Source organism: Felis catus, chromosome B2, assembly GCF_018350175.1.
Source record: "Felis catus isolate Fca126 chromosome B2, F.catus_Fca126_mat1.0, whole genome shotgun sequence".
Taxonomy (NCBI): Eukaryota; Metazoa; Chordata; class Mammalia; order Carnivora; family Felidae; genus Felis; species Felis catus.
In genome coordinates this window covers 139,254,626-139,268,500 of record NC_058372.1, presented here as the reverse complement: position 1 = coordinate 139,268,500, position 13,875 = coordinate 139,254,626, and the positions used below count along the sequence as shown (strand labels likewise).

General features: G+C 44.7%; 1 protein-coding gene across 17 annotated transcripts in view; it reads right to left on the bottom strand.

The window, feature by feature from the left end:
• TIAM2 (TIAM Rac1 associated GEF 2) overlaps nucleotides 1-13,875 on the bottom strand; it is a 325,018-nt gene that overhangs the window by 120,746 nt on the left and 190,397 nt on the right. The window contains exon 1 of one of the 17 annotated variants that reach the window (XM_006932109.5): nucleotides 4,579-5,033. The exons of the other annotated variants lie outside the window; for them this stretch is intronic. The gene's annotated coding sequence lies outside the window, so the exon portion shown is untranslated. Of the gene's footprint in view, nucleotides 1-4,578; nucleotides 5,034-13,875 lie in introns of those variants that run through there. 17 annotated transcript variants of the gene reach the window in all.

The following is a 13,875-nucleotide window of genomic DNA, read 5'->3' as shown; positions in this document are numbered from 1 at the left end:
TTAAGAGGAAACCAAGAAAACATGTTGCCCTTCAAGCCAATCAAAAAAATGTATTTCGGGGGCACCTGGGTGGCTCAGTTGGTTCAGCGTCTCACTCCGGGTCAGGTCATGATCTCCCAGTTCCCAAGTACAAGCCCTGCACTGGGCTCTGTGCTGACAGCATGCAGCCTGCTTGGATCCTCTGCCCCCCTCTCCCTCTCCCCCCCCACCTCCCTCCCCCCGCTCAAAAATAAACACTTAAAAAAAAGTCTATTTCAGGGAGGAGACTGTGAAGTTGCCGAAGGTTTCCGACAGCCCAAATAACGAGGATCGATAGATAAAAGAGCACTGAACTTAGCAACATGGAAGTTTATCCATGAACTTGACCAGAGCGGAGCGGAGCAGGGGTGGCGATAGCCGGGTTGGAGTGAGTTTGAGGATGAGGTCAATGACACTGAAGATGGCAAACAGCAACCGCTTGCTCTGGTTTGACTATAAAGGGCAACAGAGGAACAAACAGTAGCTAGAAGGATAGAGGAATCCCCAAACGAGTGGTGGTCCCTGGGGTGTGTCCATCTGTCTGTCTGTCTTCAGGAGAAATTGCAGCATTGAATGGGAACCGTGCTGTGTGACAGAGAGAGGGGCAAATGCTCAAATGTTGTCCTTAAGTAGCCAAAGCAGAACTCTCATGCACAAGAGGAGGACTTGGCCCAAGAGCAACCACCCTGGACTATTAGAGAAACTGGAGAAAAACCCTTCGAGAACAATATATGGTTATACAGCAGGGCATTAACTCCAGCGCAGAACTCTTTGGGAGACTACTTATCACTGTGTCTTCTTATAATTTCCACTTTTCCCCTGTAAGTCATGTTGTGTGTGTGTGGCGGAGGTGGGGGGGAATAAAGGTAAGTGAAGGTCTCTGCTAGGTACCACTTATTTCTAGGGTGTTCTGTTGTGGTTTTGTATGTACCTTGTCTGGCTGTTTTTGATTCATCTGTGATCATCCTATCAATTTTCAATGGAATACATATGCGTGTTACACATACCTATACATGTGTGAGCGCACGTGTATCCCGTGACTTTACGTACACTTTTCGTGAAGCTCTCTACTCCTTATTAACCTTTACAACCATGCGTTTTCCTGGTTTATGATTGTCTGTGTATAATGCTTCCTTTCACTGGTCACTCCGCCTTCCAGGAATGGCTACAGACGACCTGAAAATACTTTCATTCTCTCCACCCAGAATTCCTTTTCATTGGCTTTCATCATACGAACTTTCAGCTTTTGTCGTTCCCAACCCACAGACTCTGCAACTCTTGAGCCCGTCCGCACATCTCCATTTTAGAAGCCCTGCCCTAACAATTCTGCCACCATAGAGATGTGTCGTGGTCAAGTACAAAAACAGGATAAGGATTATTTTCACTTTCCAGTGTTGTCCTAAAGATAGCCAGGATTTTTAAACCTTTATTTAAGTCTTAGGAACGCCCTGGACCAACTTCTTCCTGGCGTTATCTGTAGCACCTACCACATCCCTTTCCTACAGTGAAATGATAACTCAGTCTATCACTGTATAAGTGTTTATTTTTCCAAAAGCGCCTTGCATTACCTTGGCACTTAAGTAAAACCCATCTGGTGTTTTTCTGTTCCCTTCCATGCCTCCCTCTCGTAAGTTACAGAACTAACAAATCCTAGACAGTCTTCTATCGGGATAGGATGGCGGGGGGCAGGGTGGGGGGAACTGCTTCACCTAAGGCTAAACCAGGAAGATTGCCAGATGAAGTCTTATCAGAGCTGTGTTGTCAGCAGACGTTAGGGCAGCACACGTACACCTAAAATTCTCTCTGGTAATAAGTCAGTGCGAATGATGGCCACCAAATGAGTATACGACTTTGAATTTCACCAAGATACAAGAAAGACAAGTCTTTGGTCTCCGACTAGAGCTTTGACAATTAGGTAAGCAAATGAAAGAAAGGATGGAAGGAGGGAGGGTAACAGATGCGTGTAAGAGGTGTGTGTGTAAGCAAATATACATACACCTACAAGCATATGTATACACATATACGCCTCTATCATTTACAAAGCTAGGACGGCATATACCAAATTATTTCCAATGAAAGAAACAGGTGGTATAAGGAAGGGACCAACAGGACACGTGGCATCGCATCCCGGCTCAGCAATTAACCATCGCAGTGACTTTGGACAAGCCACGTCAGTTCCGTGGTTTCCCAGCTTTCCCATTTGAAAATCCTCTAAGGTCCCTTCTCAACCTGACAACACTCTGAGCTATAAATAGCTGACAGTAGTATACGATATATTCCTGGGATACTGACATTACAGCTCTTACCATCTGTAAGCCTGTTTTAGGTAGGGCTGAGTAATAAAGACCCTCACCCTGCCATTATCAGAATTCAAACGATCACAAACGCGATGTTTAGCACGTGTGTGCGTCAACAGTCTGAAAGTCAGGATTGTTCCATTACTCCTACATTTCCCTGCTTTAAAATTTTGTTGCTATTACTTTTCAAATCCACACCTTTTTTTTTTTTTTTTTTTTTGATCCCTCCTAATAAAGCCATCTTTATCTTGGCCCTTACCTTAAGGTACGACACTTAATGTCAAATAAAAAACGCAGGCTAACGCTTCAGTTTTTTTCTTTTAATGTCCAAAAAGATCTTTTTCTGAATGAGCCATGAACACCATTGTTTTTAAGTCTCACAGCAGAGTTGAGGGGTCTCACTCACCCAGTTTATCATCTCCACACAAACGAATCTTTCAAAGCGGGCCAAACCCAGAGGTGCACACAGGCATGGAAAAGCGTCCCGCCCGAGATGATGGAAGGAGCCCATGCTTCTGCTTCTCAGCCTTCCCTCCCGCCGTTCCTCCCACATCCTTCTGACATCTGTGGTAAGGAGTGGCTACAGCGACCCTGCACTGACTTTAAATCTCTGAAAGAGGGAATGTGTCTCTTCGCAAACACAATTAGAGACCACCAAGACAGAAATATCTACTTTACTTAGGGGTTAAAGGAGGGACCGCTTGGGAAGGATCGTCTCTTGGCAAGGGACCTAGCCCTTATCTTCCGCTTCTAGGCATCCCTGAGCAGGCCCGGCCTGAGGAGAGGGCTTTGCAGCTCACTCCCTCTGCACTGAGACACGGAAGGAAGACCGTTATCTGCTTGCATTCAAAACCCTATTTACTGTCTGGCTAGTTTGGATCGGAGGCATGGGGCGGGGGGGGGGGGGGGGGGGGGCTCCAGGGGACTTCAGTTTCTGTCTACAAGCTCCGGTGAAAATCAAAGCAGTTGACAAATGTTCATCTGACTAGAGGAGGAGACGGTGCTCCGTCCCGGTTCTAAATGTTTGCCGGCTCTGCCAGAGCAGCACTTGCCGGATCCAAAGGAAAAGTAAGAAATGTTACCAATGTTTCTATGAACTCGAACCTACCTGAACTGTACTCGCCACGGCCCCATCCCTAAAAGACATTTCAGCCAAGGAACTAAAGGAATGGACGACGAACGATATATCCACAGGGAAGAAACACACTGAAGACGCACACTGCCTATCCTAAAATAACTCGTAGCCCCGTTATACTGAAAGTAAGCAAAAACTCTGGAATCCCTAAGTGTGACAGAGGGCCACGGTGAAATACTTCAACGTGTTAAGAAAAACCCCAGCGGCTGTTCAGCAATACCCTTACTTTCCAGAAATTCTATAAATAATCTTCCAAGTTACAATGACTTCAAAAAAGCTTCCTATTTCTGTCTCTCCACCTACCAATTTTCTGAGAATTATATGCTTGGCCAAATTAACGTAAAGCTGAGAAAGTACTAGGCCAAGCCAGGGTTCCTCAATCCCCGCTGATAAGCTCGGTATTCAGACAGACACTTAATGAATGGACAGCTTCTGAGGGATTGGAACACGGATCAATCATCCCACCTGAACTAGGTACCGCCCCCACCCCCCCCCCCCCAACACACACACGCACATGGATTGCACAGGATTTCATTCCTTTTTTCAGAAAGTTCAAGACAAAAGGACAAACATCAATAAACAGTGAACACCAAATTACAAGTTTGAAAAGAAACTCTTAAACCAAGTAGCTCACTCGGCTCAAAACTAAGGCCTGATGAAGTTACATAATAACCAGAAAACTACAAAATACAATCCCTGAGACAGTTTCATTTCCCTTTGTGCCCTAAAAGAATTAACTGGTAAAAAAAAAAAAAAAAAAAAAAAAAAAAGATAATAGTCATTAATGCTTTTACCATAACCACACTGAGAAATGATACTTTTTTGAAATATCAGGAAAAATAAATCCATACAATATATACTATTAGCTTTTGGAGAATTAATTAGTAAAATGGGGTAGGCAACTATCATAAACTCCCGGTAGGCGTCACAAAGCATATACATACTCAAATTTGAGAGTAATACGGTCTTAGAGCAGCCTAAGTACAAAATAACGTCAAACAAAGAAAAAGGGTCAGCGCACAATGAAATATTCCCAAAAGGACTGCTTCGAGAAACATTTGTATCTCACATATAAAAGTAAGTCTCAACTCCAGAAGGGGGGGGGGAAATAAACATTTATAACCTTACCTTTGCCAAAACTCTGGATGTAGCCAGGGTTTCTCAGGCTCTTTCAATTAGTAGAAAAAGTTTCACAAAGTCAGGGTTGATGCACAAATCCACAAACTCTCTCTGCGTTCTGCCCATGGCAAGGCAGGAAACAGCGTTGAACACTTCAAAATGCTCGGCCGTTAAGAGCTAAAAACGGATCCTGTGCAATGCTGGATGTATTTTTGTCTGCGAGCTACACACCCTCATCATGTTCAATTTTTTCCATTGGTGGAGGAGTATGATGCAGACTTAACCAGAAAGTGGTTTTCCACGGGCCGCCTGAAGTGATTAGCCGGGACAGCCAGCCATCACGCCGGGGAGCCGCCAGGCTCACCCATGACTGGGCTGCTGTTGGACCCACATTCCAGAATTACCACCAAAGTTCCATAGGAGCGCGGCCCCGGAGTGCGCTGAATAAAGGTTTACTCACTTGAAGGGAGGCTCGCTGCTTTTTTAAGCCTTCCCGCAGTGAGAATACACACCTACCGTCCTTGTGTTTAGAGCGGTAGGAAACATTCTATCTCCCAAGCCACAGCTGGAATGTTACGGTCATAAAAGCCCTGCTTCAAGAGCAGCCCTTCAGAATAATTTTGCAATTTGCAAAATATTGGGTATACACTGTGTGCCAGAGTTATTTCATTTTTAAAAAAAAATTTTTTTTTAATGTTTATTTATTTTTGAGACAGAGAGAGACAGGGCATGAACGAGGGAGGGTCAGAGAGAGAGGGAGACACAGAGTCTGAAACAGGCTCCAGGCTCTGAGCTGTCAGCACAGAGCCCGACGCGGGGCTCGAACTCACGGACCGTGAGATCGTGACCTGAGCCGAAGTCGGCCACTCAACCGACTGAGCCACCCAGGCGCCCCCAGAGTTATTTCATTTTTAAGGTAGCTGAGCTCCAGTGCCCTGCCCTGGAAGTACTCCTTATCCCAAAAGGTCACTATTGGATGAAAGATAAGCAATAACCTGACTTTCAAAAAAAGCGACACACCAGACGTTCACGTGTTTTCAAGTCTTGCTGTATCTTTTGATGAAAAAAAGATTCGGTTTATATTTCGGTTTAAAGTATACCCAAAAGGTAGAGCAACATTTTCAGAGATTATTTTACGTTCATTATTGGCAAAGGCGTGCTGAAAGGGAGAACAGGATTACATCCGGGTACTTTCAAATTTTTGAAATTACATTCTACAGAAAACAGTTTAAGCCAAAGTTTTCAAGCTCTCCTGGACAAACATGTGACAAACAGCTTTTTGAGGTAATACTTTCATTATTTTTAAACTGTGAATGGGGCGCCTGGGTGGCCCAGTTGGTTAAGTGTCTGACTTCGGCTCAGGTCATGATCTTGTGGTCCGTGACTTCGAGCCCCGCATCAGGTTGTGTGCTAACAGCTCAGAGCCTGGAGACTGCCTCAGATTCTGTGTCTCCCTCTCTCTGCCCCTCCCTACCCTCCCCCCGCCCCCATCTCTCAAAATAAATAAATGTTAAAAAAAATAAATAAATAAAATGTGAATGGATCAGTGGGGCACCTGGGTGGCTCAGCTAGTTAAGAGTCCAGCTCTTGATTTGGGCTCAGGTCAGTATCTCACAGGCTGTGAGTTCAAGCCCCACATCAGGCTCTGTGCTGACAGCTGAGCCCCAGCTTGGGATTCTGCCTCCCTCTTTCTCTGCCCCTCCCCCACTTGTGCTCCCTTGTGCTCTCTCTCAAACGAAATTAAAATAAAGTTTAAAATGTGAATGGATCTATGTATGAAACTGACAAGATTCTTGCTTCACATTCAAGACCAGATTGTACTACAGACATACAAGCTTTTGATTCCCTATCTTGCGTGAAAAATAAATTACATATGCGTACACACATCTACACATAAGAGTACATGGACACACAATTTTTTTTCCCATACAGGTTCCGTGTAGTTAATACACGCTTGAGGGGCGCCTGAGTGGCTCAGTCGGTTGAGCGGTCGACTTCGGCTCAGGTCATGATCTCACAGCTCGTGAGTTCGAGCCCCGTGTCGGGCTCTGTGCTGACAGCTCAGAGCCTGGAGCCTGCTTCACATTCTGTGTCTCCCTTTCTCTCTGCCCCTAACCCACTCGCATTCTGTCTCTGTCAAAAATAAATAACCATTAAAAAAAAAAATGGTTGAAGGTACATGCTTGAAGGTACACTTTCTAATCTTAATTAGCAAATAATAAGAACCATTATATAAGGTCACCTGTCCAATAGTTACAAAAACCAGTCTAACCTCCACAAAACTCTGCTAGTGAACACAGAACCAAAGACTGTTTAGTGCGGGCAGGGCACACCTGAAAAGCCGCCTGCGCCCAATCCCCTCACTTTACGGACAAGAAATGGAGGCCTTGAGTGACTTTCCAAGGTCCCAGAGCTGGCCAGCAGCAGGCAGCAGAGCCAGGACATGCCAGTCGAGTAACCACAACCTCCAGGACCGAAGTCAGAAAAGTCACCACGGAAGCCAAGTCACATAACAGAAAACATGGGAATTCCCAAAATGTTAAGTTGACGTGTGTGTGCGTGCGTGCGCACGTGCTGAAAAATAGCGTGGGTCGGGCCCCTGGCTGGCTAAGTCGGTAAAGCATGCAACTCTGAATCCCAGGATCGTGAGTTCGAGCCCCACGCTGGGCATGGAGCCCACTATAAAATTTAAAAAAAAAAACACCCTGGGTAAACCCAGAAGAAGAAAGAATGCAAGTCATGGAACAGCATTGTTTCTGTTGCTAAAATAAAAGCAAAATGAAGTATCACCGGCTAGCGTAAAAGAAACAGTCTCTTGAGAGGGAAGAAGGAAGTGTAAGACGACGTGCTTCTCAATGTGAAAAATGTATCAGAAAGACAACCAACTGTGTCGAAATACTTGCATGCCTGTATTGTAAGACCTGCCTCCAGATTTTAAGCCAATTCTGACCTTTTCGAACATGTTATATGCAGGTCTGTTTATGCCAGAATTGCCTGTAGGAATGAATGATCTCCAACATTCCCCAGACATTTCCAATGGATTTGCATTGTCTGGTTCCCTTTTTTAATCACCAGGTAACTTTAGTTCTATGGATGTACAATGTCACTTGGGGGTTAAAGAGTTTAAAGTTTGCCCAACTACAATAAAATACTCTCAACTTAGTACTCTGCCCTAAAATGATGAAAGCCAGCACATCTCCAAATCATAAAAGCAGACTTTACCTTTCTAATGCTTCATCCTGAGACAACAACACAACGGGACCTATGTGTTAACAAGCATCTAAGGTTAAATTCCTTGGCAAAGAGCTCCAAGAATTACATATATTACTACTTAAAGAGGTATTCTGTCCTCGAGCATACAACGCAAAAGGACACATAGGAGAGTAATATAGCAAAATGTTAACAATTACAGAATTCAAGCGGTGGTAATATTCACTCTACAATTCTTTCAACTTTCTATATGTTTGCAAATTCTCCTAATAAAAAGTTGGGGGGAAATGACAGATGGACACACACAAAGTCAAATTCACACGAACAGAAAAGTGGCTGCCGGGGGGTGGGGGTTAGGGTGGGGAGGAGGAGGGGTTGGTAAAAACTGTTGTTACAGATGAGTAATCTCTGAGGATCCAACGTGAAATGTGGTGGCCACAGTTGCTAACACTATACCGTGTAACTGAAATTTGCTGATAGAGTAGAACTTAAATGTTCTCTCTCTGACACACACACAGGATAAACAGTGAAGTGACAGGTGTTCTTTTTTTCTTATTTTTTTTTTTTTGTGTGTGTGTGGTTTTATTTATTCTTCGAGAGGGCGATAGCAAGCAGGGGAGGGGCAGAGAGAAAAGGAGACAGAAACCCAAGCAGGCTCTGTGCTGTCAGCGTGGAGCCCCACGTGGGGCTCTGACTCACAAGCTGTGAGACTGAGTCGGATGTTCAACCGACTGAGCCACCCAGGGCTCCCTTTTTTTTGAGAGAGAGAGAGAGAGCAAGCGGGGGAGGGGCGGCATACGGTCTTCGTTAACTGGACGGGGAGATTCCTTTCCCCAGTGCACGCATACATCACGCCAAATCACCACAATGTACACTAACTACCCTTCCATTTTATATGTCAACTACACCTCCAAAAGGTGACATTTTTAAGCTATCACATCTTTGGGGCGCCTAGGTGGTTCAGGTGGTTAAGTGTCCGACTTCGGCTCAGGTCATGATCTCGCGGTTCGTGGGTTTGAGGCCCGCGTCGGGCTCTGTGCTGACAGATCAGTCTGGAGCCTGCTCCGGATGCTGTGTCTCCCTCTCTCTCTCTGCCCCTCCCCTGCTTGCGCTCTCTCTCAAAAATAAACACTGTTTTAATTTTTTTTTAAAAAAGTACTCTTTATTAAGTGAAAATAAAGAGCAAAATCAAATTTTAACGTTTTTTAGAGTAAACTGGAGGTGCCCGCAAAACCAACAGTCAATTTTAAGCTAATTCAACATGCAATAGTAGCATGCTATGTATTGCTTTAAAGCCACAGCAAACCTAAAGTTCATAATACAAGCTTTTTCTAAGTGGTTCAAAGGGACCAAATACGCAAGACACATTTTAATGCAGTCAACTCTCATGAAAATAAGGAATAAATATTTATAAAGTCCAAGTGGCACCTTATATTACATAATAAGCAAGTCTCAAGAACTTAACCAAATGACCAGTTAATTACTTTTGGGAGATGTGAGCAAATGTGAAATAACAGAAAAACTAAGATTTAAAACAAATTCTTCATAAATTTTTCCTTTACATGGACTTTTTTCTATAAGTCATTATATCCACATTAAATACACTTTGATAACTGACAATTATTGATAATGTATAAACTCCTAAAGTTTAAAATTAAATGGAATGCTTTATAGTAAGAGACATGATTTTTATATAAACGATAAAAATCTGTACAAAAAAATGCTACCAGGGTGCCTGGGTAGCTCTGTAATTAAGCATCTGACTTCAGCTCAGGTCATGATTTCATGGTTCGTGGGTTCAAGCCCCACATTGGGCTCAGAGCCTGGAGCCTACTTCAGTTCAGATTCTGTGTCTCTTTCTCTCTCTGCCCCTCCCCACCCTGTGTTTTCTCTCCATGCCCCCCCCCCGCCTCAAAAATAAATAAACATGTTTTAAAAATCATGCTACCAAAAATAAAACCATACTCATTCATGAGCTTCCGCGAAGGTAACCTAAGAATTTTCAGCAGGAATAAACCATTTAGAAAACACACTGACAAATACTACACACTAGACACATCTGTTTATAACATTTTTGAAGGGTTCTATTGGAACATTTAAGAAAGTGTAAGGAATCTGTCCAGAATTCGATGTAGTCAATTAAAAAGTGTTCTATTCAGCCTCCCACACCATGGGCACAGTACTTCCTTTTTATGGACTAAAGTGAAATCGTTCACGCTGAAAGGTTCCTAATCAGTTTAATTCAGAGAGTAATTGGATCTGAGTTTTCTAAGAGACCACAGAGGTCATCCAGCAGGTCCTATCTTCCTTCTAATTTGAGAACCTCCTACGGTATCCTGACAGATGGGCCACCCTCTTCCACCCAAATACACCGAGTGATGGCAAGTCCCAGCACCATCAGGGAGCACATTCCACTGTTGAAACACCAACTGATGGATGACAACTCCTTCCAGGGACTTGAAACCAGTCATCCTCAAAATTCCACTAATTAAGTTAGTCTTTCTGTCCTTATCAACACACACCCTACGCCGCTCTCCCTCCCAACCGCCCTTACAAACAATAGTCCAATGTCACGGCTCTTCCCCTGTTCTCTCTCTTTTAGTTTATCTGCACAATGGTGCCAGAAGCACCCTTGTAAAATAGAATGGACGAACAAAAAACCAGATTGTGTCTTTCACTAAAAATCAAATCCACACACACAGAAGAGAGTCCTAGGGTTTCAGTCTGTGCCTCAGTGGGCCACGAGGGCAGTGCCCTTGGTAACCACCCCCCCAGAGTCAACGAGGTTACAGGCCCTCATCTGTTTGGTGCCACAAAGTCTGGGAAGCGTTGGGGGAGGGACCCACTAGGGAAGGCAGAATGGAACCTCGTTCCACAGCCCACACACATGTGCAAATTACACACTGCTCCCACTTCACCCAACCAGGAGTCCTGACGACGGATCGTGGGGAAGACGAGCAAGTTTGCTGCTGAAAAAAGACGAAATGGCCTAAAATAGAAGCCAAAGAGTTCTGTGTGAACACAGAGGGGAAATCTTACTGCCCCGCTCAGGAATCACACACACACACCTTCAGCGCCATTTAAAATGCATGCAATGATGGAGGCCAGAGGGCTACACTCCTAAGAAACAGAAGCCGTCTGTTTGCAAATTAGGTTTCTACGAGTATTCTTCAGCGCACACACAAAACATGTTCTGTTCTACCTTTCTGGAAACATGAGACTCTACAGAAACGTCTTTAGGTTTTCCACCACTAATACAGAGGGAGATAGAACTTTTCCAGCTTTCTCCTAATTCTACTAGAAGAAAAACAACTTAAGTAAAGGAAAACTGGTAACTGGCACGCGGTATCGGGGAGACTGCACGGCGGGGTCACTACCGTAGCAAACGGGCCCACGCGTGCCCCTCCAACCGGGCAGCAGCCACCTCCCCAGCTGTCCATTGCCACCTGGGATGCACACCGCCGTGCTGCCCGGTGAAACCGCGTTTTAAAGGAACACTGAACATGTTGCTTTTAGCTAAAATTTTCACTTTCTCCAGGTAGGCAACTGGGGCACCTGGTGGCTCAGTCAGTGGGGCGTTTGGCTCTTGATTTCAGTTTAGGTCGTGATCTTGCAGTTTGTGAAATCGAGCCCAGCATCGAGGCTCTGCTCTGACACCACGGAGTTTGCCTGGGATTCTCCCTCCCTAGCTCTCTGCCCGTCCCCTGCTCGCTCGCTCTCTCTCTCTCTCTCTCCCAAAATTAATAGGTAAACGTTTAAAATAATAGTAATAAAAAATAAAGGTAGGCAACTAACCTAAATATCCTTAAGACCCTTGTCAGAGACGCATTTTGCAGGCCCAACAAAGCTCACCCACAGCCCAGAAGCAGCCAGAAGCCCACCAGTTTGCAACCTCCGATTCATATGATAAACACAAACAGGAAGATTTTAAATCCTGAAAGATGTTTTAAAAGAAAGCAATCAGCAGTCCCAACTCTCTGACTTCAGAAAGCTAAATCCTGGGTCTCCAGGGACGTATGGCTCCATACAACCAACCGGCCCAGATGACCAGATGTACACGCAGGATTCTGGACGGGGCCATTTGTACCGAAGAGGCGTTGGAACGGGACATACAGGCCATGGCAGCCCCCTTCCTGGGGAGCGAGGAATCCTTTCTCCAGGAATCTTGATCTGCAGTCCAGCAGCCTCTGGACCCATATCTGCCCTGGGAAGTTCACTACTGCACAGGCCGCCCCGCCCATTTTCCCCCAGCTCCTAAGTTTCCTTCTACTCACTGGCCCTAGTGTCTCACTGCCCCTGCTCGCTGCACACATGACTCACTCTCAAGGGCAATATTATGCTCCCCAGTAAACAATATTTTCGGGGCGCCTGGGTCAGTCGGATGAGCAGCCAACTTTGGCTCAAGTCATGATCTCACAGTTCATGGATTCAAGCCCTGCATCAGTCTCTGTGCTGACAGAACCTGCTTTGGATTCTGTGTCTGTCTCTCTCTCTGCCCCTCCCTAGCTCACGCTCTGTCTCTGTTTCCCTCTCTCCCAAAAATTAATAAACATTAAAAAATTAAAAAACTAAAAATAATAAACTTAATATTTCTATGCTAAATATTCTGTTCTCTTCATCATCATGAATAGGACACTGTTTGTTTTTTTTTTTTTTTAAGTTTACTTATTTATTTTGAGAGGGAGAGCATGCAAGCAGGAGAGAGGAGAGAGAATCCCAAGCAGACTCTGTGCTGTGAGTGCAGAGCCCGATGCCAGGATCCAGGTCATGACCTGAGCTGAAATCAAGAGTCAGATGCTTAACCGACTGAGCCACCCACGTGCCCCAGGACACTATTTCTAAACACTCCTGGTGCACCTGGGTGGCTCAGTCGGTTAAGCATCCAACTCTTGGTTTGGGCCACGCATTGGGCTCTGCATTGACAACGTGGAGCCTACTTGGGATTCTCTCTCTCCCCATCTCTCTGCTGCTCCTTTGTTCACATACACACGCGCGCGCACGCGCACACACACACACACACACTCTAAATTAATTAATTAATGTAAAAAATAAACAAATAGGGGTGTCTGGATGGCACCGGCTCAGGTCATGATCTCGTGGCTTGTGGGTTCGAGCCCCACACCGGGCTCTGTGCTGACAGCTCAGAGCCTGGAGCCTGCTTTGGATTCTATGTCTGCCTCTCTCTCTGCCCCTCCCCACGCGCGCGCGCGCTCTCTCTCTCTCTCTCTCTCTCTCTCTCTCTCAAAAATAAATAAACATTAAATTTTTTTCTAAATAAATAAACAAAATAAACACTCCTAACCATTCCTAACCATGATCACTGTGGTCCAGATAGTAACATCCTTCTTAGATCTAAGGTGTAAAAAGGAAGAAAGTAGGAAATGAAAAATCACGAAGCCCTGTGCCCGAATGTTACATGTATTTTCATATTTAATTCCCATAGCAATCTTTTTTGATTTGTATCATCAGCACTACTTTGCACGTGGAGAAACTGAAGTTAGGCACAGTCGAGTCATTGGCTGAGGGTCACGAAACAAGCACAACTAGAGAACTCAAACCAAGTCAGTCTGGCACCAAAGAGACAACAATATTGTAGCCATGTGGAAAATGGCATATTTGTGACTTATCGCTATGATAACTAAAGTTATTAATAATTGTAATTAAGCCTTTTCTTTCTGTTGACTCAGGGATGTCAACATGTGAAGCAAATGCTCAAAGTCCTGTCTCCACTTTATGAGCAGAATCCAAATACATTATTTTCAAATCCAGTTGATGTACCTAATATATAAAATCCTGAGTATACACTAAATAGCAGAAATTTTTTTTAGGATTTTTACATTTTATTTATTTTTGGTAGAGAGAGACAGAGCACGAGTGGGGGAGGGGCAGAGAGAGGAGGAGACACAGAATCCGAAGCAGGCTCCAGGCTTGAGCTGTCAGCACAGAGCCCGACGTGGGGCTCGAACTCATGGACCGCGAGATCATGACCTGAGCTGAAGTCTGACGCTTAACTGACTGAGCCACTCAGCCACCCCTAAAATAGCAGGAATCTATATAACACATATATTAACATCCTTAATCACAATCACATGAGGA